General features: G+C 46.6%; 1 protein-coding gene across 1 annotated transcript in view; it reads left to right on the plus strand.

Moving 5' to 3' along the window:
- The window catches only part of TfAP-2 (transcription factor AP-2), a 194,570-nt gene that overhangs the window by 60,152 nt on the left and 109,570 nt on the right, over window positions 1-24,848 (plus strand). The gene's annotated exons all lie outside the window — the stretch shown is intronic.

Here is a 24,848-nt window from a genome sequence, read left to right on the forward strand (position 1 = left end):
ACAAGCGCGCAGGCGAAAAATATGAGATCGTATGGAGAGATATGAAAGATAAATTGTTCTTTTAATTTTTAAGCGCTGGCATGGGACGAGTAGTTAGACGCGATAAATATGCCGAACAATTTTGGACAACTTTATGTACAACGAGTGACTTTATACAGTAGGGGTTCCAAATAAATGCAGCATGCATATTTGAACTCCCTAGTGTTTCATGCAAGAGTATATTTAATGCGAGAGGATTGAGAGTAGAGATGGGACGGAAGAAATTGGAGCTGAACGGCCTGGAAATGACAAACCCTGAGTTCGCACATGGGCTTTTTGTGCCACGCACATTTTTTTGTCGCTACCCAGTTTGATACGTTTGCCTTGAAGAACATGGAACTATTTTGCACAGAGAGCTTTTCTGCGCTGAACTTTTCTAAAGAGATGAATGTTGACTTGCCACATTTACCCTCATAATAAACACGCTTCTTTGCTGTCAAGAAATCTCTCTTTGTTTTTTTACGCGAGGTAAAATATTCAAAAAAGTTCTGGAGTGGAAAAATGAAGAAAAAAAGTTGGCTGGTGAATGACCACTTCATCCGGTACAACTCACCCTATATACAAAACTAAACGCATTCTTCAGCATGGTTTCCGTACTTGAGAGCGTACATAACAACGTTGTTTATATTAAAGCCTCACGTATAACTCACATAGCGGCCCATAATCGTGCGCAAAGGGAGCACAACCGGAGTTGACTATATCACAACCCAGCGTTCAGTGCGAAGCGTAACCGCAGCTAGTTGATACAATAAGATGACAAAAAAAAGGAAAACACTTCGTAATCAGGTTTGTATTCTGTTGGTTTTCGGATTCCTCGCCCGACATACTTATTAGCTGTTCGTCCCGCAGTGTGAGTAATAGTACTCTTCATATTCAAAAGAGGGTGCTTTATATAATGTGTAGCGCGTAAATAAACTAAAGAATATTTAGGGGCTTTACTGCGTGTTTGATTCAGTGTTCAAGAAGGGCATTCAACGAGCATTCAGTATCATTACGAGCAGACTGCGCTTCAAGAAAGTGTGTGTATTTTTTATGCGCAGGAAAATAATACATTTTGACAGCCAAATGCAGGGGCGTTGCTCCCAGCAAGCGCGTCCATATACGCGAGCAAATAAGTGTTTCTTTCGTTATCTTGATGTCATTCCGGAGAACTGTGCTCGCAAAGGCTTCGCACCGCGACGACTTCGTGACACAAATTAGCGTCGTATAATCTGATCTAAACTGTCCTTGCCAAGGACACAACGCGCCGACCAGTCAGGCAAGCTTGTGTCGTGACTGGCGCATGATTCCAACGGCGGCGGACAAGGTCTGCTATTGCACGCTCTGCAAGCTTGTGGTTGCGATTTGCCGAACAACCCTTGGCTCACGTGACAAAATTAGTTACAGCTGGACGTATACTTAAGATAACTGAATGAAGCCGATTAATGCAGCACGGGTTGCCCACTGTTACATAACTGGCTTCCACGCGGAATTCGGCCTTATGTAAGTAGAAGCCGTTATGACAATCGAAGGCGAACCTCATCGGGCTTACTTTAACCCGTAGTCTTGATATCGTGTGTAGTAGGAAGCAAATAATTCCATTTCATATCTGAGACACGATAAGCTGACACCCAGTCAGTTAACCAATAAATCGATCCATGAGTCAATGAATCGACCAGTACAACCACTGCATTCTGCGAATATATATATATATATATATATACAGGGTGTTTCACCTAAGACTTTCTGCAATTTTTAAAAATAAGCTATTTGAATTAGATGCGCGCTTTTTCTGGCGTAGCATTGTCAGTGGTGTAGTACATCATAATGCAGCTAAGACATGCTAACTGGCAGGCTTGTTAACCAATATTTAATAGTTAACTTTTAAACTATTACCGTTGGGCTCCTTAATTATTGAGAGACATGCAGCCCACCGTAAGTAATATCCATATCCATTTTTAGAATTTCGAGAACGCGATTATCCTCGGCGCTGTGGCCCAACAAATTTTGGCTATTTCGACGAGTTTGGTTCACTGGAGAGGTTGCTTTGCCTGCAAGCTTCTCAAACCGCATGCATTTTGGCGCGATGTAGGCGAAATTTGTTGGGCCACAGCGCCGAGGATAATCGTGTTCTCGAAATTCTAAAAACAGATATGGGCATTACTTACGGTGGGCTGCATGCCTCTCAATAATTAAGGAGCCCAACGGTAATAGTTTAAAAGTTAACTATTAAATATTGGTTAACAAGCCTGCTAGTTTGCACGTCTTAGCTGAATTACGATGTACTACACCACTGACAATGCTATGCCAGAAAAAGCGCGCATCTAATTCAAATAGCTTATTTTTAAAAATTGCAGAAAGTGTTAAGTGAAACACCCTGTATATATATATATGTGTGTGTGTGTGTGTGTGCGTGTGCGTGTGCGTGTGTGCGTGTGCGTGTGCGTGTGCGTGTGCGTGCGCGTGCGTGTGTGTGTGTGTGTGTGTGTGTGTGTGTGTGTGTGTGTGTGTGTGTGTGTGTGTGTGTGTGTGTGTGTGTGTGTGTGTGTGTGTGTGTGTGTGTGTGTGTGTGTGTGAGAGAGATAAAGTCACCAGAAATCGAAAAACATAAGATTTAATTCACGACGTTTCGGCTGGAGGACCAGCGTTTTTCGAGTGCCGTCGTGAATTAAATACTGTTTTGTTTTTCAATTACTGGTGACTTTATCTTTACTGGTGACTTTATCAATCAGCTGCCAAGAAATCATTTTTGATATATATACACACACACACACAGGTTGTTTCACCTAAGACTTTACACAATTTTTGAAAATATGCCTTTCGAGCTAGGATGCTAGAAGAGCGCTTTTTTAAGCATAGCATTGTCAGTGGTGTAGTACATCACAATAGAGCTAAGATGTGTTAACTAGCAGGTTGGTTAGGTAATAATGAACAGCTAACTTTTTAACTATTACATTTTGGCTCCTTGATCACTGGGAGGCATGTAGCCCACGAGTAATATTCGCATCAGTTTTTAGAATTTCGAAAACACGATTACCCTCGGCGCTGAGGTCCATAAAATTTTGGCTTCATCGCGCCAAAATACATGCGCTTTCGAGAAGCTTGCAGGCAAAACGACCTCTCCAGTGCACGTAACTCATGTAGAAAGACTAAATTTGTTGGGCCAAGCGCCGAGGGTAACTATGTTTTTGGAAATTCTAGAAACTTATGTGGATATCAATTACCGTGGGCTACACGCATCTGAATAATTAAGTAGCCTAACAGTAATGTTAGGCTGCTTTCTACTGTTCAGCCTACCGGTAAGGAGCCTAACAGTACGCATTTCATATGTACACACCATGCGCCACCAATCGAAGTGCAACGAGTGTTCCATGTAAAACCTAATTAAATTTAATTTGTTTCTCTTGTGGCAAAGCCGACTTGCCTTGTAATGTATTTATTACAACTTTTCTTGACACTTAGGTTCTAGAAATGCACCTTGGCGGTTTCATGCGATTCTTAGTTAAAGCCCTTTATATAGTTCTCAGCCAATAACGACGAGGTTCGTGTCGTGTTAATCTAGCATTTAATGACGAAGGTGCGAACCACTGTTTCAATGTTACGGGTTCTTAAGATGAACCGAGAGGCAGCTTCGAGCGCTGAAGTTTCAGGTTAAGCTCTGCTTCCCTCGCAAGCTCTCTTGCAAACACCATCAGATCGCGTCGACGTTCACCGCCACGTTTTTATAGACCGCAATAATCGGGTCTTTTGCTTTCCACGAATGTTCCCCGAAACCTTCGATCGGCCCCGTTCTGCCCACAGCATTGGCTTGGGCTTTGACCTTGGCCCGTTCCGCGTCTCGGCTCTATACGACCCATCGCGGAGCAGACGACGACGCAGCAGACTGCGTTTAAATACCCAGAAACGCACCAGCGCTTATAATAATGCAAGGCTTTCCAAGATTGACTGCGTCCTGAACGGCAAGCTTCCCGCCGGATCTGGGTAGAGCCAAGGCTTTTTCTTCTGCGCCGCCCTGCTTACAGACGACTACTATACGCTTATATAGCGGAGGTGGTGGTGATGGTTGCGATGGTGATTGCCCTCCGCGGACGAGGCCAACGACGGGCTGCAGAGAAGCGGGCGTTTATCGAGCGTAAAAGCAATTTTTATAGCGCGACGATTACGAGTTTCGAAGCTGGCGCAGTTCTTCGGGCCCTTCTCTTCCCGGACAGTCTTTCTTCGCTGTTCGTTCAGCGCGTTGATGGTGGCCGCTCGAGCGAGATTGATGCGCTTAATTATGAAAGATGCGAGTGGCGTCGGCTTGTTGACCTTGACAGAGCAGACGAGAAACGACGGCGCTTTTCGAAGCACCCCCCCCCCCCCCCCCATCCTTCCTCCGAGTACGTAGGTGGCGTTGCTGCGCCCGTACTGTTGCGTCAGTTGCGTCTGCTATACTACCCGCATGTATGTGTGTGTACCCATAGCAGAGCTCCTAAAAGCCCAAATGCGTCCTCTCGGGGCTTTCTTGCTTCTATTGCCGCTTTGTTTCTGGTTCTACTCGGCATTTTTACTGAGGCTTTCTCTGTTTCTTTTTTTTGTTTTTTTTTTTCGCGGGAGCTTGCATCCTGCACCCTCGTGGGTGGCCTAGCATGCTTTCCTTCCTTCAGCCTCGTGGAAGAAGCCTTTGACGAGAGCTTTCGAGCAAACCTAACCGACCGTTTTATGGGCAGAGTTGCTCTGTGTTGGCAGAGCTGCAGGAGACGCGTCTGACCACGACCGGAGTGCGTCCAGCGTCTCGCTGAGTGCTAATGTGGCTCTGAATGGGCGCATCGGACTCATGGCAAAGCAAAAGTAACACGAACCGCGACGCATTAGGTGGTCATTGTTTGCGCTCAGGAGTGATTCTGCGCCAGAAGTCGATTTAATTGTTTCATGTGTTTATAAACATTGCATCATTGTTGAAAAACTTTTCTGCGGGATGTAAAATAAGTAAACTGTGGTTTTCACTCACAAACTGATTAAGGACATACGATTATATGGGGATGTTGTCTTACAGGAAGTCATATGAGGATACATGATGGTTTGAGGGCATAGGAGATTTTTATCATTAGAAACGGGGTTAAATGTAGGTCAACGAGAAAGGCCTTTCTACTGCAGTGAACGCAGGTGGGCTAATAATGGTGATGGCCTTCACTCGCTAAAGGGATGTTCTAGGAGCGTCTGTTGGGCAGAGATTTGTCGCTTGTATCGAGGGTTTCTACACTGCAGAAGTAATTCATGAGGGCAGTCCGTCATACTTATATGAAAGGCTGGTTGCATCAAAACGTTTGAAATGGCAGATAACAATATGGCCAGTGTTACGAGAAAAGAAGGAGATACCAAAAAAAAATAGAAAGGATATTATGTATAAAGACTGCCAGTTGCACACAATAACGGCTGTGCAAGGGCGTCCGCAGAATTTTTTGCAGGGGGGGGCCCCATTGGTTGTTGGCGCCGGAGGGGGGGGGGGGGGGGGCATGTTCGTAGCAAAAAGGCACTATTTGCGGTATGAATTTATTTATTTATATATAAATAAAAAATAAGTGAAATACACACATGAAATAAAAATTACAAACAGCAAATTAAAGTGTGGCTAGGAGAGATACATTGCAGTTTATCAACGAAGAAACAATTAAAATTAATAAAAAATCCAAAAATATACTGTCACTTCGTGGAGAAGAGTGCTCAGTATTGCTGCATACGGGTTCTCGACTCACCCGGATTGATGACCAGCACACAGCACAATATGGTCACAAACACGCAACTACAGTCACTCAGTCAGTCTTCCTTGAACAGCAACTGTAGACTCCACGGATTTTTCTGGGCGAATTGCGTGATTACACGGGTGATAAATTCATTTCTGTGCTTCATTACACGCTCTCGGTGCACACTCGTCACACACATTGATTGGAAAAACGGTTGAACGCGCACGTTGAAAACAAAAGATGTCTATATACAACGAAAACTTATTTACAAGATAAATGCACGCTCGCAGCTTCATACACCTCGCTCCATCTTCCTCGCGCATCCGCACAGTCGAGCAACCGCACGCACACTGCTCGCCGCTCGTAGTTTTCTCGTCCACTGTCTTGGTTGTTCTCAGCTTCGTTGACAAACGGCCACTAAAAACACCGAAGCACAAAAACAGGCGCGCACACGTGCAAGGGCTTACTTCCGTGCGACTTCCAAGGGGAAGGGACACTCGCCACTCGGGTAGGAAAATTTGTTTTGTGTGTTTTTATGGGGTTCAGAGCCCCAAAACGACTCAGGTTATGAGGAACGGAGTAGTACAGAGCTCCGGATAATGTCGACCACCTGGGTCTCTTTACCGGGCACTGACCTCGCACAGTACACGGGCGCTGTTGTCATTTGAGGCCCAGCCAGAGGTGACAGGCGAGCCAGGCAGGCGCCATCGGGCTGCGTTGACCAAAGGCGCTGGTTTTCGGAGAAGACGCAAGGGACGCTGGTGTGGGGGCGCCTCTGGAGACTGCGTCGCCGTGAACAAAAGATGCTAATCTCCTTTGCCGAAGATTCTGATAGCAGCGCTTCTACCGCACTGCGCTCTCCCGTGGATCGGAGGCACAGCGAGCGGCGGCGGCGCCAACTGATCGCCCGCTTGCCCATGAGCAGCCCGACAAAGCGGGGGTGGACACGGCTGATTTGTCTTTCCCTCCTGAAGAATTCATCGGTGGCCGGCATAACGAAGGCGAAAACAAGATGCACTGTGCACTGTCTGCCTCCGTGTCGCTATCTGTCTAGAGATCAAAGAAACAGGCACCCATTTCAAGACGGCTTGAAACACATGCTCGCCGGTGCCGCTGTATGTCTGCAACAGGTCGGCCTTCAACAGAGCTAACGATGGCGTGGTTTGAAAACGGCATAAAGACGCGTGCCCGGACGCGGCATTTCGCAGATGTGACCCAAAGCGTGGAAGCGGAGCTGCTTTTACCCTTTTGGCTGAGCCCACCACGGCCCCTGGCGTGCGGCCATCACTCACGGTTCGAGGGAGTGATTTTCCAGGGGGGTGCAGCCGGCCCCCCTTGCCCCCCCCCCCCCCCCCCCCCTCCGGACGCCCATGCGGCTGTGACATCTTCCTTGGGGACTGCCTGCAGCGCACGCCTTTTGAAACGATGAGAAAGGGTAGGAGTTATGTAGCATGAGTCGTCTTTGGGCATGACGCCACCCTTACTGCGCTTCCTCCGTATTTGAAAGGAATCTTTCCTGACTTGCACAGGCCGTATATGTCCCACGTGTTTCTCGGATTTAAGTCATGGTTTCTTAAGTGGGTCAAATGACCGGGTCATGATCCATACTTTGTTAGGCCATATGTGGCGAGAAAGACACGGGATTGTACGATTCGTTCTACTGCTCATAATCCACTCACTAATCCAGTTTATGTAGGGAGCAGCTAATTTTATGTCCAGTACGAAAAATTAGCTTTTCTACCCTTGAGTAGCATGAAGTTTCTTTGCATGGCCAGTGTGAACTGTCAACTCCCTTTAAAATGTTTCTATCGAAGAAACCTTCTCGTTCAGTATAGACCGTTCACGGACTGTTAAATTATGACATTTTCGTGGTTTCTCATACCACATGCTTTCTTTTTTAAGGACATTATCAAGCTGTAAGAAAATCGCTTTCTTTTTCGCCTCTGAAACTTTAAATAGCGCAGTGTTACCGGGAGATGGCTTTCCGAATGGACCGTCGTTCATGAAACTCCTCACGCTGCGTTGTTCGTTCGGGAAGCGTCATTTTGCACGTTTGCTAGGTCCATTGAGCTAACGAGACAAATGCTGTCTTGCTCGCTGTATTGCAGCAACACAACAGTGAGTCCTTTTCCCGAAGATGGCATAGGCGTCTCCAGCCTTAAAGGGGCCCAGAAACGCAATCTTAGTTGACTCTTTTGCTTATTGATTGCATACAGTGAGTTATAATGGTGCTATTAGCCTAGGTAATACCGCGTATATTCCATTTTTTAATATTTTAATGTCCTTCCAAAAACAAATTCATGGCTCTGATGGTGTCCCCACACAGTGGCGGGTTTTAGCAGCAGATATGACATCACCTGGCGCGAGCTGATGATTGGACAAACAGTAAATATACTGCAAATTGTGTGAATAAATAGAGACACATTTTCTCGATGTTTTATATTAGATCAACGAAAACAACTTGTTCGTCTTAGATAAAAGCCCTGCAAAGGAAGTAAAATAAAAAATACACCACCAGGGGCTCTGGCATGGAAACGACGCTGCCAGTCTCAGCAAGAACGAGTTACAGAGAGCAGGCAACCATGGAGTGCAAACTTCCGTGACGTGCTCTGGCAGGCTGTTTTGATTGGTTGCGCCAGGTGCCGTCATAAGGAGAGCGAAATAGGGGTGGGAAGCCCCGCCAAAATCGAGTTGAGGGCAGCATTTTCTTTGCTTGTATTCTGAAATTTCTTCATTGAAGAACTCCCGTTCCGTTGCATCGATTCCTGTAATTCTTTCTAAGCTGGCATCTGTGCAACATAAAGAATCCACCTGCCCCCAAGCAGTGTTTCGCAGCCCCTTTAAGGAGACATCAATAACAACTCCATGTAATTCTTGTGATTAGCAAAAATGGTTGTATGGCTCTTTCTGGGTTCGATGTTGTTTGGGCGGCAGCAAAACAAGCATTTGTTACCGAGAAAATTGCGTTCAAAAATTTCCCGCCACTTATTAACCGAAAAGGACACCGTGATCACCGTTTCGCGGTGACTTGCTGCGTAGCCTATAGCATTTGGGATCCGTGCCAAAAATGTTTCGAAGCACACAGTTTACTTGCGAAATCGGCCAGCGATGGAGACAGGAGTACTTCATTTTATGGCTTTTTCTAGCTTATGAAAGCTCCGTAATCGCTGAAAATCGCATCTTTACCGAGGGAGTAATCAATCCATAGAGGCCAACTTCAATTCGTTTTTAGTGTCCTTTTAACGCCAGTGCCTGGCATCGAGACACTTAAAAGTATTATAGACACAAACACAGAACGGGGGACGACACATCGACGATGTGACTTGTTAGTCTTCATCGTTTGTCGTCGCCCAGTCCTGCGCCTGCGTCAACAATGGATCAAATCTACCAAACAGCCCAGCTCCATAGTCCACCTCATAAAGTTCAGTGGGACAACGGTACCTACGCGGGCACCGCCCATGAGGATTCCGAAATGCTACGGGATCACATTTGCTGTTGCAACTTCTGCGTGTGTTTTCGTCAGTTTTTTTGCTATTGTCGGTCCATCAACCTCCATATTGCCGCCGCAGTGGCTCAGTGGTTATGGTGCTCGGCTGCTGACCCGAAAAACGCGAGTTCGATCCCGACCGCTGCGGTTGAATCTCTTTGGAGGAGAAATTCTAGAGGCCCGTGTACTGTGCGATGTCAGTGCACGTAAAAGAACCCCAGGTGGTCGAAATTTCCGGAGCCCTCCACTACGGCGTCTCCCATAGCCTTAGTCGCTTTGGGACGTTAAACCCCATAAACCAAACCAAGTCATCAACCTCCATATTCGGAGTGCTAGCAGTAACAGGTATCCGCTATGCTTTGACCAAGCGGACACTGGCATCCTTGCGGTGGGCAAGTTCAAATGACGTCACAAGGTCATGTGACTTCTGTCCACCACTGAGCGGATTTCGCGACATCGGACGGCGTATTTTGTTCCTGACGTGAACTCCAATGCTATCGAATTATTAGGCAGTGCAGAAACTTTCACTTCGAGTAGTTTCTTTAATCAATCTGCAGCTGCCTGCGACGCAATCCCAGCGTAAATGACCATGCGAAAACCAGCGATCGCTCCTAAACGCCGCGCCCCTCTTCCAAAACCGTTGTAACGGCATTTCAGCTTATCGACGTTCTCTTTCTTTCTTTCCTCCTTTCTTTCTTTCTTTCTTTCTTTCTTCCTTTCTTTCTTTCTTTCTTTCTTTCTTTCTTTCTTTCTTTCTTTCTTTCTTTCTTTCCTTCCTTCTTTCTTTCTTCCTCTCTTTCATTCCTTCTTCCTTTCTTTCTTTCTTTCTCTCTTTCTTCCTTTCTTTCTTTCATAGCGATGCCACGTGTGCCCAAAAACACGTGCTCAAAGCCGTAGCCCAAATTCGCGGTCGGTCGTCCTGTTGGGGTGCTCCCGCAACAGGAAATGTGAACAAGGCATTCTTTCGTCTGTCGCGCGCCACGCGGTGACGCAATCGCGTTGCTTTGCCTCCCTCTTTTTTTTATTCCCAGCCATTTGTATAGCATATATAAAAATAAAAAAGAGAGAAAAAAGCTTCACTCTGACTGTACGTTTTTTTATTGTATATACGGCATAAGGAGAGAGAGAAAAAAAGAGCTTCGCGCTGGCTATGTTTTCTATTGTATACGGTAGGTGGAAAATACTAAAAAGGAACGCGAAAAGCTATGTTATGGCTTTTCGCATAAACTGCATTTTCTGCCATATCTACGGTCTCAGTATACCGGATGGGCGCAGTTTACGACCGTGTTTCTTCGGCCTGCGGTATCTGATGCGTTCTGCGAACACTACTGTCTCCCTTACACTTTGAGTCAGCTGGTGACGTCACTCCGCACAGTATTCGATAGTACTTTCAAAAATGGCAAGTGGGGCCGCGTATACCTGTAACGTTTCAGGACTGCATCTTACAATGAGTATATAAGCCTGGAGAGATAATGGCAAATGAACTCGGCAGGGTGGGGAGAAATAAACCAGGGCAGCTAGATAAGTTTGTGGTTTGGTTTGGATTTATGAGGGTTTAACGTCCCAAAGCGACTCAGGCTATGAGGGACGCCGTTGTGGAAGGCTACGGAAATTTCGACCACCTGGGGTTCTTTAACGTGCACTGACATCGCACAGTACACGGACCTCTGGAATTTCGCCTCCATCGAAATTCGGCCGCCGCGGCCGGGGTCGAACCCGCGTATTTCGGGTCAGCAGCCGAGCGCCGTAGCCACTGAGCCGCCGCGACTGCTAGATAGATATGTTTATGTGTGGATGTCCTTAGACAAGGTTTCTGCAGAATGGTCGATATTTAGCTCGCATACGCCCATTAATCGAAAACCTGACCCCATTACATGACAAGTGCCATAAAGAACAAACTGGCAGCGTAGTAGTAAAGCTATATCATCCATAACTTCGTGGAATTCGTGTAGAATCTGCACGTTCATAGCATCTGTATGTTCTGCCCGTTCAAAACGCTGGACTTCTCTGCCTTGTTTGCTTGTTGTTGTTGTTTTTTCAAGAAATCAACAGCATGCTAGAGTCTCGTGTACTGTGCGATGTCAGTGCACGTTAAAGAACCCCAGGTGGTCGAAATTTCCGGAGCCCTCCACTACGGCGTCTCTCATAGTCTGAGTTGCTTCGGGACGTTAAACCCCCATAAACCAAGAAATCTTTGCTGCGCTTAAATCAAGACACTTAGGCGACGGTGTGAGCATTTTGTTTTCCGGCCGCAGTCTGCCGCCAGGACGACAGTGAAAAAATATTTTTTTATTTAACAAACTAAAAGAAGCGGCTACATTTCCTCTTAATCTTTTTTTTTTTCGGGAAGCTCTTGCTTTCTGGCGTAAGATGTGCGCAAGACGCTAAATAAAGGAGAACAAGGTTATACGTTCCAGAACCGTCTTATTAAAATTTTATTTCCCTTCTGCATAATAAACTCTGGAAGTGTACCAGAGAACAGGCTAAGAGCAAGCTGATGTGGCCAGGTTCCCCAAAATGCGTCCATTTTGGCGTCAAACGTTAAAGGTGTTGTAGAATTCGGTTGCATGAAAACTGAAATTCAATGCAGCCGTAAAAATAAACCGTATTGTGCGCAAAACTACGCAACATCAAAAGCTATACAATCAAAACAACTGAAGTAATAATATACAGTTACACTAAAACGAGGCTACTGCTCAGGTATAAAAAGAAAAAGATGAGTGTGAGTTCTATTTGCATAAACGAGAAACTGGATAGGGAAAGTGTTTGGAGGGTTTTTATTAAAGTTTATTTGCTGCTTTGGGCAAATTTGTTCAAAGTTATAGCTGGCAACTTGTATTTTAACACTTCTTTGCAGTTTCTCTGGCATGTTTTAGCTCAGACAATGACGTGGTCCCCTATACGAGCCTTGTTTGCGCGATTTTATCAACGTTTTTGTAACATGGAATGATTTTTCGTTCCCGCGAGCCGCCATCACTGCTGTAGGTTAATTTTCAAGCACGCGGATAATTTTACGGCCGAAACCGCGAGCATACGGTGTCTAGGCAGGAGATTTTTGAAACAATCCAAGGTGAGATATTTGGCTCGCAATTGGTAGGGGAAATTATCCCGCCCCTCATCCATCTCTTATCTCCCGCATTTTAACCTTTTTCCTTTTATTCTTTTCTATTCCTGCATTGTGCAAACCTCGTCCCGCCGAAATCACGAGGAACGATAATTGGCCCCGCCGCGGCGCTGATAATCGTGATGAATCGATGAGCATTACCAAACATCGGGGCCCGCCACCTGCGATCGGCAGGCATTTCCTGATTCCGTGCATCATTAATCAATCCTCTCCTCCGATTCGCCGGCGCCGTGGGATCCCGCTGGCCGGGGCTGGCTTCCGACGCAATAGAGCGAACGTATACGTCCGACAGGCGACGCGTCCCGAAAAAGAAACATTGAAAACGTGATTGGATGCCGGCCACAGCGGCTCAGAGGAAGAGATCCTCTGCGAGTCCCGAACGTCGCCTGCTTTGATTGTTACGTCACATTCACGTGACGTCACGAACACGTGGCGCGGCAGAGGGATGGCTAGTGTTGCTGTTTTGTCGCCGGTTTCTTCTGCCCGGCAACAATCAGTGCAGCGCGCCTTCGCGCGGCGCCGCTTTCGTCGGCCGGGCCGCGCCCCGCCTCGCATGGTTTGCGGAGGTGTCGGTAGATGGCGCGACCAGTCGCGCGGATAAGTTTTGAGAGAGGGTGTGTTCTCTCACCAGCGAGTTTCGACGCATCTCATCCGAACCGCCGTTTTTGTAAGCGAAGCCGAGGCTTTCGCTCTCCGAAGTTCGAAAGGTTCTCTCTGGATGAGACCACCCCAACTATGTTGTCACCACCTTGACACTTGTATCAAGAGGGCTGAAGACAGATTTTGTTGTTTGCAAGAGTGGAAAGAAAGACTACCGCGTTCAATTCCTCCTTCTGTTCTTCTTTCGCGGTGGCTGAATGGCTTTGGCGCTCGGCTGCTGATTCCATGGTCGCGGATTCGATCCCAGCCGCAGCCGACGTGTTTCGATGGAGACAAAATAAAAAAAAAACGCTTATGATCTGTTCGATATCAGCTCACGTTAAAGGATCCCAGGGGGTCTAAATTAAACCGCAGTCATACACTAAGGCGTATCTCACAGCCCGTGTGTCGTTTCTGGATGCTACACCCCACAATTCGCAAATCTTTGTTCTTGCCCTTTGCGACACCAAATCTTGTTGGCGTCCTTTCTGGTGGGATTTGATGTCTCTACCTCCCGGTTCCCTTCGCTGCAAAACAGAAAAGGCAGTTGGCGTGTCGAGTACTCAATGTGGTCACTGTGGGCAGAGTTGTCACGAAGCAAGAGTGTCCTTGACGCACTCACAGAACACTGTTGTTGAAAACGCGCGCATTCTGAGCTTCACTCGCTAACGGCAAAAGAAGGCCGCTTTGCTCGCAGTGCATTTGATATTGCTCCTAACGGGTAAAAAACTATATGATTAAGCGCAAGATATCTCTCCCACGTAAGCTTTACTGCATTTGCAGCCACTACAAGGCGGCTGTATAGGTGACACGAGAAAAGATCGCTAAACCTCCCATCCATTTTCTACGTGCTTTAGATGCCTCTATCTGGTGAAAGAAAGCCTGCAGAAAAGATAAGAAAAGAAGCGAAAAAAGAAGCGAAGCAGGCTCAACTGCCGCGCACGTTAACTTACGGTTGTCCACAGTTTGAGGGCTACAGAGATATGCGCAAAACTGCGCGCAACCGGCGATGCTAGCTTAAGCATAACAGGGATAGTCCCAATTGCAACTATTGTGCATGTGCCTCGTCTTGGAGCAGCGTAGACACGTCAGACAACAAAATAATCAAGTGGTGCTCTTCGCCTCCGAAGTGTTCCGCTCCTCGAAGTTTTAATTGATTCCATGCAACGAGTCTACGAATAGTATCCGAAGAGCTGATATTTTCCGCAGATGTGTGTTTTTCATTCTATACCTTGGTTGAAACAGCAGCGGAATAAGTTATTTGTTGCGATCCCGATCAGTAACCTAATACCAGCCAGCAATGACTGCAGTGTGGTGTGGCTATACGAGCCACCGACAGGCCTTCTCTTGGAGGTCACCAGGTCCGAAATCTTGGGCCGCGGCTGTCTTCCACGTGTTCTGCAAGGAGGTAGAAAGTTTTCAAGGGTGGCATGCTAAGATGAAAATAAATTTAGCATTGCGGGTACTTACTGCACTGGGCGACAGCTTTCCTTCTCAATGAAGAGAATACTACAAGTATAGAGGGGCGGAGTCCACGGTATACCTTCACATTTTCGCTACATATTCGCGGGGGCAGCGGGCGCCATCTATTGAAGCTCCTCGTAACTAGCCATGCTTAGCAAACCCTTGTAATCGAAAGCACTGCGTTTTCCTTTTTCAACGTTCAAAGTTGGCAGTTGTGTTTGAAATATGCATTATTAGCGAATATTTACAATATGCTATTTTTTAAGAGAAATCCAATGAGTGCAAGAGGAGACTGAATTCAGTTGCATAGGGCCTGAGGGCGTATTACGGCTCCGTAGAACAAAATAAGATGTCACGGATTAGTGGGTGCGTTTATCGGGTTACCATGTGTCTACTGCATATGCGCATCTGCCACAGTACATGCGCAGCTAATGAAGTAATCCGATGGCATACGTCTTCGCTAGGACGACTCCGCATGTCGAAGTCTATACCTACCAAGCTTTAGACCATGCAAGATTTGAGTAAACAACGCGCACAATAAATATGTTTATTGATTTGGAACATACTGCAGTCTAAGAAGGCGACGCGGGTGCAAAGATACAGATAAAACTACAAAGTGTTATCAATGCTTAGGGAAACGCTTAATGCTTAAGAAAAATGCAGCGCTACGCATGACTCGCTGGCTAAACGCATTCATTAGTCATTATCACGATCATCGTTAGCAGGGCGTCCAGCATTCAGCGAAAAATACACGTGAGAAAAAAAATGCAGAGCAGGAATATAACAACTATTCTATGAAAGGACTCTACACAGCCTACATCTTGTACTTAAGGCCTGCGTCTCCAGCGAGTTTATCTTGCGTGTTCGGGTAAGGCAACCGTGCTGAGTTCTTGATCGTGTCCCTGCGTGTTCTTTGCTTGCTCATTTTCGACAGGCGTGTGCGTACATCGTCGCGGCTCCGCATTACAAGACCGTCTCGCGTGCGAGCCGTCCCCTACGTATATACCATGCCTGCCTGCACGAACACGATCGAACACACTGGTTCAGTGTACATGCGAGTCGCTTCAGCGCGTTTGTCCGGGTGGCGACAAGCAGACGCGGAAACGGCCTCTCGGCGTACGCAGTGTACATACGTCCTACGTAGCTCCCGTTTCGGCGAGTAGGTCATTGAAACTTAGGCCGGCCATTCATTTCAGTGATCGATGCTGCCTCCGTTTCGCGGCGTAGTAATTGGCCGTCCCCTCGAACATTCCGCCGGGCGGACCCTCTTATTCGAACACCCGTCGTCCTCAACAGTCGCCGCAAAATAAAAAGTCAAGAAATCCCCTTCTGTCTTCTGCCTCTCTCCGCTGGCTTCCTCGTTTATTTAAAGTGTTCAACGCGCGGGCCACCCAATTATTAGGCGATCTTCGATCAGCTTCAACGCGACAAGCGCTCTTCGGTGCAGTCTTTGGCCCTCGATGTTCAAGCGTGTTTTTGCCGATTGCTTTTTTCGTGTTTCTTTGTTTTGATTCTTGTTTTCCTCACCCCGTGTCACTGGTATCGCTTTAGGGTCACTCCGAAGACCCTTGTCGTTAGCTCCATGCCCTGTCGCAGCTTGCAGCCGAACTTCATCATCGGTTTATTTCTCAATTTATCTAGCAACGGCGGCACACCTGTGCATTCTTCGCTCGTATATGTGTGTGTTGGGTAATTGGCCGTTTTTCCGAGATCAATCGCAGTCCCATTTTCGCATACTTGTGTCTGTCCACTTTAAATCACCGCTCCTGTATACGACGGAGCTTCTGTGAACGGCCAGGAAATGCCGCAAGGCGTTCGGTGTCGTTGCAGTGGATAGCTGTCAGTGAATTTCCTAGGCTGCTATAGATGGAGTGATCGGAGTACACCGTCGTTCCAGTCATTCCACAAGAGAACGCTCCGACAGGAGATTAACTAATCCTTGTCATTAGGATCGAGGGGGCTTTTGGTTATGGTTTATGATGGTCATCATTCAAAGCTGTCAACTGGCTTGAGTGCTCCATGAACGTATATACTAGTATTATAAATGTAGTATACGTCGTTAATGTAAAGACCTCACCTGGCTGGACAGCTCGGTTCCGGCCTTGTGTAAGCGATGTAATATTTATAAATGAACTATAACACAGCTCCAAAACCACGCAAACAAGGAGTAATGGAGATCGTTGAGAGATGCGTCTTTATTTCATTGCACTTCGACTGATGATGAGGATGATGACGCTAATGAGAACCGCCTGAAAGCACTAACAAGGCGTAGACAGTAATGGAGGTGTCAGAGAGGGAGAGAGTTGGTTCAGGACGTTATATTATTAGATGCGAAGACCATCATCTTTGCTAAAAGTTACCAGGATGCATGGTTTGCTTCTGATTCGCACAGCGGGGCCCTTGCGGCTTCCCTAGAGATCAAGATAGCCAGATAGATACAGAGAGGGGGGAAAGACAGGGATGATCTTCAAAAGTGAGGACGAAGGTTCTTGTTACCTTGCAGAAGGGTAGAGCTTGAGATATGATATAAATGATCCACAATGCGACTGAACAACAAACCATGTAGCCTGGTTACCTTTAGCATGGTCCTTAACCTTCTGTCAACGGCAGTACACCCTACATTTGCCATTCATACGTTATTCTTAAGGTTCATTGCCAGCTTCACGTCCCTGTTTTACACCCAATAGGGGATATTCAAAATTCCGCAAGTGCGCTTTCCCGCATAACAATGTTGCCCAAAACAAGATGGCTGACCATTCGTTTCCAGCTGAAACAAAGCAAGAAAGACTAGTTATTTGTTTGATTCATCCAAAATACGTTTCTTGCATTCTATCCACACCTTTAGCGCCTGTCCTGCAGCCCACGTAGTTTCTTTATAGCGAAGTCGGCCATCTTGTTTTTGGCACACAGTGAAAGCGCACTTGCGGAATTTTGAATATCCCCTATTGTCTGCCGATATATTACACGCATGTTCTCGTCAATGACTAACTTGATTTGGCTGGTATTTGAGAAAGGGTGGAGGAAGAGCCCACTGGTATTGCATAAAATACACGAAAGAGCGAAATGTCTTCGCACGAGCGATGATACTATGCGACGAAGTGTCAGCGAACGCAGCAGGTCATACTTATAGTTTATGAACTGCATGACTCGGGATTTTTTTTTAGTCTTTGAATACTGGAACTCTGCGGCATGGAGGTACGAACGGGCGGTCTATAGCCGCACTGCCAGGAAGGCCTTCTGTAAACGAACAAAGATAAGTGAGGCGAACGAAAAGACAATGGGCAGAAAGCGCGGTAAGTTCCGGATATGATCATAATGCAGGCACATGTGTTTACGCTCTCGAAAGCAGTGTTTCGTGCGCAATGACAAAGGATGTTTTTTTATTGGTGCTATCCCATTTTCGAGACAACGCGTCGAGCAGTATATATTAAATTTTTTTTTCGCATCGAATACTACTTCTTTCTAGAGTTTTGCATATCTTTAGTGCAGTTTTCGCACATTCTTTCTCCAAGACAGTTTTTCCCCAAATGCGTCAACTACTTTGCACTTGCATAACCTGGGCTGCCTGTCAGCATCAACTCCACATCACAAGTTATCAATGTGATTTCCTTTATTAACTGCTATTTTATAAAGCATGCGATGCGCAGTTGTATTTTATTGAGGTCATCGCAGATTCAGCGCGACCACAACAGTGTACCAGCCTAATTCGTAAGTATGGAAGCCGTGCGTATACTAATGCATAGTCTTCTCCAAACATAAAGAGCTCTAAGTCACATCCTGGCCTTAACTACATGTAAACATTTCCATTATCCTCAGTCAAGAGGATAATGGAAATGTTTACATGTAGTTAAGGCCAGGATGTGACTTAGAGCTCTTTATGTTTGGAGAAGACTATGCATTAGTATACGCACGGCTTCCATACTTACGCATTAGGCTGGTACACTGTTGTGGTCGCGCTGAATCTGCGATGACCTCAATAAAATACAACTGCGCATCGCATGCTTTATAAAATAGCAGTTAATAAAGGAAATCACATTGATAACTTGTCGTCATATTAACTCATTATAAAAAGTGACAACATGGAGCAGTTCAATAATTCACACCGTAAAGCTAAATCTGTAGCTCAGTGACAGTCGCCGGCCCAGCGAGGCGCCATCTTGTGAGCGTCGCACGATTGCTTACCTTATTGCTACTTCTGTTAACAACAAAAACGCGAAAAGGGATACGGAATGATTTCTTGAGGATGATGCCAAAGTGGACTTTCAACCTGCCGGCCTAAACCCACACTTAGTGGTCAATAAAAAAAGGGAATTCCAGACTGGATTGCGGATTGGGGGGATTGTAATGTCCCGAAGCTGCTCAGACTATGAGGGACGCCGTAGTGGACGGCTCCGGATTAATTTAGACCACCTGGGGTTCTTTAATGTGCGCTGACATCGAACAGCTTATGGATGTTTTTGTATTTCGCCTCCATCGAAATACAGCCGCCGCGGCCGGATCAAACCCGCCGCCTTAGGATCAGCAGCTAAACTCCAAAGACACTGAGCCACTACCCGGCGGGTTCTGTCCTACGTGAAATGCTTTGTGTTTGTTCATATTGGGGCGTTTTCGATCGCCGTAAAGCGAAAACGACAATACGCTCGCCGAACAGATGAGGGCGAGTGTGGTTTCATCGAGACACATTCGTGCGCGCTCTTGTGATGTAGTAACATATTGAGAAATGAATTATGTATCTTAATATCCCATCTCTTGTGCATGCCCCTGCAGGGGCGTTTATGTATTAATAAACGTATTGTGCAATCCCTGCGCAAATATTGTCAGGTAGCACTTCCTTACAAGTCCCTCAGCTATCTGTAATGTACATCGGGACATTTGACGTGAGGACCCCGACCACTTAACTCACGACTGGGCAAATACACGGAAGGGACAAAAATACCAAATTCCACAGGGAATTCCGCGCGGTACACACACACGCATACACACACATACACGAAAGAAAAAGAAAGGATGAGAAACAGCACGCTCTTTTTTTCTTTGCGCACTAACAACAAAACAAAGTTCTGCTCGCACATTTTTTTCTCATATATCATGCTCTTGGGTCGGCTTTTCTACGACGGGTATCCCACGGCTTTCAGCTCTGCAGAAATATACTACTGCATGCAAAGCCAGGTAGGTGCAGGGAGCGCACGTTTGCGAGCGGCGCTTGCGAGCATTATTTCTCAAGTTGAGGGAAGCGCAAGGTTCAAACGGAAAGAAAACAAGCAACCAAGCCGATGTCCAAGCAAGAGCGAGTGCCTATGCGCATCGGAATGGAGGGGAGCGCCTGAGGACGGGTACTCCCCCGTCAAGAAGAGTGTCATGGTCGCGGCACCTGACTCTACAACTGACTGCGCTCACCGCAGAAGAGAAGAAGCCGTCTCCCGGCGGTGCCTTCCCGCCCGTTTTGGCTTTAGTGGCTCTTGGTATATCTCTCCTAAATACGAACATACACAGAGTGCTCGTTTTTCACTCTCTCGGGGGTGGGGGGGGGGGGGGGGGGGGGGTGATTACTGTCCTGGCCCCTACCCGTCGCTAATCCCTGCTACGCTAATCTATGTTTTTTTTTTCTCCGGCATCTCCTCAACTTCCCCCCCCCCCCCTCCCTCCCCCTCTTGCTCCCACTCCCTTGCTATGTCAACTCACTGCTCTCTTTCCCCACTACCCAGCTTCCGACATTCACGTTGCCACGAAGCTGACTCCCCAGCCCGTCCTCGTGTCCAGCCACGTCCTGGCCCCTTTGGCGAACATTCCGATGCGACAGGCTCGCAGTTCGCGAGTACGAAGAAGCACTGCTTTGAGCCTTTGACTCGCCTGGCACAGTTAAAGTCCCCAGTCAAGTTCAAAGTTCGAGTCCCTAGATAAGCCGATCTGCGGACTTTAGACACAGAGGCCGCCAAGACACGGATGCCTTCCCGGTTCTGAGGGAAAAGGCGGCGTTAGGGAAAGGACGGCTCAGAGCCCCAACGGTCGTGCCAGTTTCAAGAAAAGGGCTACTCTCCAAAAGGCGGTCTTTTGCATGGAGGCTGCAGTGGAAAGCGTGATGGCTTTGGTTGTTCGGGAAAAAGATGTGGTTGTCCAGGGTCAAGGAAGGGGTCTTTAGCTTTGGTTGCTGGAATCGAATTTCTTTCGGTCGCCTTGACACTGTCCAAAGCAGGGCCTTGCCTCGTCCCGGTGGCTCTGTTTCTTGCTGCCGACGAAGCAGTGGAGAGCACCATGGTTGAACTGCTTAACAATTCCTTTAAGATTGATCCCTTAGCCTTTGTTAGTATCAACCGTTCTAGAAACACACGCCGCAAACACGCTCTCACGCTTCAGGAATTCTCGTGTAAAAACAACGCCTTTCTCTACTCCTTTTTTCCTCTCGCAGTGCGCTGGTGGAACAAACTTGACCCAGTAATTGCACAACAGAGCTCGCCTCAAAAGTTTACCCAGCTTGTAGAAGAAGCGCTATTGTGGCCAAACGCAGAGTAAATCTATTGTATGATATCTGTGTCGTTAATATATTGATCATTTTGCTTTCATTGTTTGGTGCTGCATTTCTTGCATGTATTTTATGATCCTAATTTTACAAATTGTGTACTTACCATTGTTATGTATGTATTTTTAAACACAGTAAGTTTTTTGTGTTGCCTCTTGAATTCCTTGTACACATCCTTCGACATGTCCTGCAATAATGTGACCTGTCGATTGTGCCACTTTCTCTGGTATAATTCTTTGCTAATAATACTGTAAATTTTTTTTCTTGTACCCACCCCTGTTACAATCCCTCTGGGGATTGACAGTATATTTAAATAAAAAAAAAGAGGCGGTTTTCGTGACGGCAATTGAGGAGGACAAATTTTCCCGAACGATGGAATAACTGGCAATGTCTTCTTTTTACTTAATTATTTCTCTGTTCCGCCGCGCCAGGAGACAGTGGTGACCCGTTTTAAAGGGCATGGCCATATAGCCACCATCAACATCCCCAACCATCAGCTGCTGGAGTGGAGTGTTGAGTGCGATAGCCAAGAAAGTTGATGATAAGCAGAGCTCGCACTCCCCCCTCCCCCCCTTCTCACCGTCTGTATCCGCGCAAATGCTTCACAGTCAGAGTTTAAGCCCAAAGAAAACGGGCCCAGCTGGGAGTTTTATCTAGTTACCTTTATTTTGAGAACCTCTTTACCTTGGGCTCCTTCATGTCTTTCAGAGTAGTCATAATCCCCTTCTATTTTATATCCATTTGCCCTCCGTGCATAATAAAACAGGAAAAGTGGATACCACCGCCGTTCGAAGATCTTCTGTTGCCCTCAACACAGAAGACGTGCACAATAGAACCTTCAGATACAAACATTTGAACGCAAGTAGTGGTGTAATCGCATAACATTCGAGAATTCATACACTTCAGTTCTTTGCCTTTCTCTATTACTTGGAGCATTTACTTCCCTTTTCTTTGTTCGCCAATTGATGATGGCAGTGAATTTTATATGGCGCAAGGGCAGCTTTGGCAAAAGAACGCCATGGCGAACGTTGTTTTTCTTTAACGCCAGGTGAGGTACACCGTCAAAGACTCATTATCCAAGCATTCCAAGCAGGCCAAAACATTGGCCTGCAGTATGTGTAAATAAATAAAAGATAAGCCAAGCACCAGACCAGGCGAGAGCTGGTACCTATTGTATCACCGGTGGATACCCAGCGGCGCAGGGTATCGAACCCGGCACCTTCCGCATGCAAGGCGAATGCCACAGCCGCGGTACTATTTGGAAAGTGTCACGCTGCTCAAGGAGAAGTAACTGCTGGGCTAAATAAAAACAAATAACTTACAACACGCTGTCGCTCATCGCTGTTTAGTGACTGCAGTGGGTAGCCGCACTCAAGTGCTTGTGTCTACAATTTATTTATTTATTTATTTATTTATACATACTGCAGCGCAATTATATGCGCTATGGCAGGAGTGGGAAAAAAACAAAAAGCAAAATACTAAAGGTAACAAAATACAACAAAATGTACAAAGTGAGCACAATGAAGTTCAAAACACACAGAAAGTAACAAACAAAGAAGGAACTGTTAATGGCACGGTAGGAATATTCAGGTATTATGTGTCTTCCATGGCAGTTATAAAACTTTGAACTGGAGATGAACGAATGGATCCAGGTAGAGAATTCCAGGCTTCTATTGAACGGGGAAAAAAACTGAATTTGAACAAATTAGTACGTGCAAAATACGGTATTAAATTTAGCTCGTGATGACTTCTTGTAGATGATAAAGGTGCAAAGTTAATGTAGTGGTTAACTGAGAGCCTTACCGAGGAATTGACGATACAATGTAAGAATTTTAGTGATTCAGTGTGGCGACGGGCGGAGAGCGTGGTTAAATTCAATGAGAGAAGTGTAGAAGAGGGTGAGAAATCGCGATCATAACGATGACATATAAAACGCACACCTTTTCTCTGGACTGCTTCTAACATGTTAATTTCAAACTGCTTGTACGGGTTCCACACTACAGCTGCGTAATCAAGAACAGGGCGTCATTCTTCCCTACTCACCATCCTCCCGACTGATTGGGCTGGTTGGCGACGACGGCCCTCGCCGACCAGCTAAACACGCGGTCATTCCGGGGGAGGATGACCTCAAATGAAGTCACATCTTTGTTTATAATCTCTTTCCTTTCTGTGTCCATGCCTTCTGTGTTGAGGGCTATGCAAGATCCTAAAGCGTCAGTGTCGTAACATAAAGCTGGTATACATCATTGCTGGAAAAATATCAGTAAAGGACAGAACTGAACGCTGACTAGTTCCAACTTGCAAGAGCAATTCCGCTTCCACGGGTCCTCCATAACCTCCACCGCTACACTTCCACGAGGTTCCCAGCGCCCCCGCCGCGTGACTTACACTGCGAGCCGCAACAACACCCCTCGGCCTGTCCGCTCGTCCACCCGCGCCGTGCCCACGCTGACCGCGCGGTGGCTTCCGAGAAAGCGGAGCCGACCTCCCTCGGAATTACGGGTTCTCGCCGCCGCTTCTTCGGCCGGCGCTGCGTTACGCGCCCAAAGAACATAATAATGGCGGCAGAAAAGGAAGGGCCTCAGAGAGAGCGAGGGCAAAGAATGTCGGACAAACTCCGTAAACGATGACGCACTTCATCCCACCGCGGCGCTAGAAAACAGCTCCGCAATGCCTCCTTCAAGACGACAACGCCTTGCCTTCTCATTCTCTTCTTCTCTATGCCTGTTATCTTCGTTCTTTTTCTGCTCTGTCTTGGCGGCTTCCCGGAAAGCTCGGCCCTTGCTGGCTAAAATGCTTTTCTTATACACTACTGTCGGCTTATTTTAGTTTTTCTTCTTGTTTTTCACATTTCCTCGGCTTTGGAAACCCGCCATAACGTCTGTGCTGCTGTTCTGCCGATACCGGGATTAAAGAATCGGCGAGGTTGCCTAATTTGAGGCTTTTAAAGAAGCGACTCACGTGACGTGTGAATCGAACACGCGTTTGTTATGGCGAAAGGAAGAATACACCGCGAAAACGCTCATTGCAAATGCGGCCACAGACTTTCTTTTTCTCCTCCCTTAATTTGTCTTTTCTGTTTTGGTTTTTAAGAACCGAGATAGTGAAACTTTTGGAAAGAGGCGGCCGTCACATCTTAAGCGCGTGCTTGGCGGAGACCTTGGAACTTTGTCTGATGCTTCCCGCTTCTTTGCAAGGCATTCATTAGCTATATGTTGCAGAAACATCGGCGCTCCTTCCATCTCTTGCGTGCGCATCCCACACAAGGATGCCATCGACAAAGAAGTACATTACAATGGTTTCGCAATGTGACGGTGAAACTTCCTTGTAGATTGCCGTTGATCTTTGGTCGTATTGCACCCGACGAAATAATGCGCACAACTAATACGTTCACTTCTTACGAAAAGATTATAATAAAACACTTTAATTGCTCCTGTGCACTTCTCATAACAAAGTTGCGGAGTACAATAAGACCCTCCTGCAATATTATTCTCACCATGAATCAGCCCATCAATATAATAGTATTGTTCTCCGTAGCGGAGCCAATGGGTCAACAAAACTTTGACGCAAGTTTTATTGGACAAACGCTGAGGCTTTAGAGATAAAGCGCTTGAACCCACCTCAAGATCGGCTTCAGTAGTCGTCATGTCGTGATGATGGCTTATTGTGTGCAGGAAAATGGCACAGCTGTTGACATTTCCTCCCATAGTTAACGAAGAATTATCGTTTTTTTTTGTTTGTGTTTCTGGCTGTAGTTAGTTTGATGTATATTTGTGGAGAAATCGTTGCGACGACGTCATGAAATGTAAATGGCCCCAAAGGGGGGGGGGGGGGGGGGGGGTTACCTTGTGACTTCTCCACAAGAAGTCATGCGAT

The sequence above is a fragment of the Amblyomma mixtum genome, chromosome 7 (genome assembly GCF_055824585.1).
Source record: "Amblyomma mixtum isolate Tamu chromosome 7, ASM5582458v1, whole genome shotgun sequence".
Classification (NCBI taxonomy): domain Eukaryota; kingdom Metazoa; phylum Arthropoda; class Arachnida; order Ixodida; family Ixodidae; genus Amblyomma; species Amblyomma mixtum.